Source organism: Chiloscyllium punctatum, chromosome 31 (genome assembly GCF_047496795.1).
Source record: "Chiloscyllium punctatum isolate Juve2018m chromosome 31, sChiPun1.3, whole genome shotgun sequence".
Taxonomy (NCBI): domain Eukaryota; kingdom Metazoa; phylum Chordata; class Chondrichthyes; order Orectolobiformes; family Hemiscylliidae; genus Chiloscyllium; species Chiloscyllium punctatum.
The window spans coordinates 2074978-2075619 of NC_092769.1; the positions used below are offsets into that span (position 1 = coordinate 2074978).

Below are 642 nucleotides of genomic sequence, written 5' to 3' on the forward strand. Positions count from 1 at the left end.
CTTTCGTCATGGCAGATGGATGTGTACAGGGACTGAATCTCCAAGGTGTAGGTGACGCATTGTGGACCAGGGAAATAAAAGTCTTGGAGGAGATGAAGTGGTGTCACAAACGTAGGTGAGAATTTCCTGGACTGGGGAGACAGGAAGGTGTTGAGGTAGGAAGAGACGAGTCGGGTCAAACAGGCGCAGGCACAGACAGCAGGTCTTAGGAAGGAGGTAGAATCGGGCAGTGTGGGGTTCATGGACAATGAGGTTGGAGGCTGTGAATGGGAGATTCCCCAGAGGTGATAAGATTGTGATGGTCTGAGAGATTATGTTATACCGTTTCACGCATATGCGACGAGGTGGCCGAGAGGTTATGGCGATGGGCTGCTAATCCATTGTGCTTTGCACGCGTGGGTTCAAATCCCACTCTCGTCACTATTTCTGGGTTGTCACGCAGTATTGTTGAAATTGGAACTTCAATGGCCAGCTTAACTGCATCGACGATATTATAAAACCTCAAAGAATAGTTTGAGACTGTTGGCTGAACTTAACAAAATGTAGGCTGAATTGGGATAATGAAAAGGAACGCGATTGTCTTTTCCAAGTCAAGTTGCTGTGAACGTTAATCTTATAAAAGAGATTCAGGGAAACCAAATA

General features: G+C 46.3%; 1 non-coding gene across 1 annotated transcript; it reads left to right on the forward strand.

Moving 5' to 3' along the window:
* The first annotated feature begins 338 nt into the window (after positions 1-338).
* Positions 339-420, forward strand: trnas-gcu (transfer RNA serine (anticodon GCU)). Its single transcript has one exon. It is a non-coding gene; the product is annotated as a tRNA-Ser (tRNA).
* The last annotated feature ends 222 nt before the right edge of the window (positions 421-642 follow it).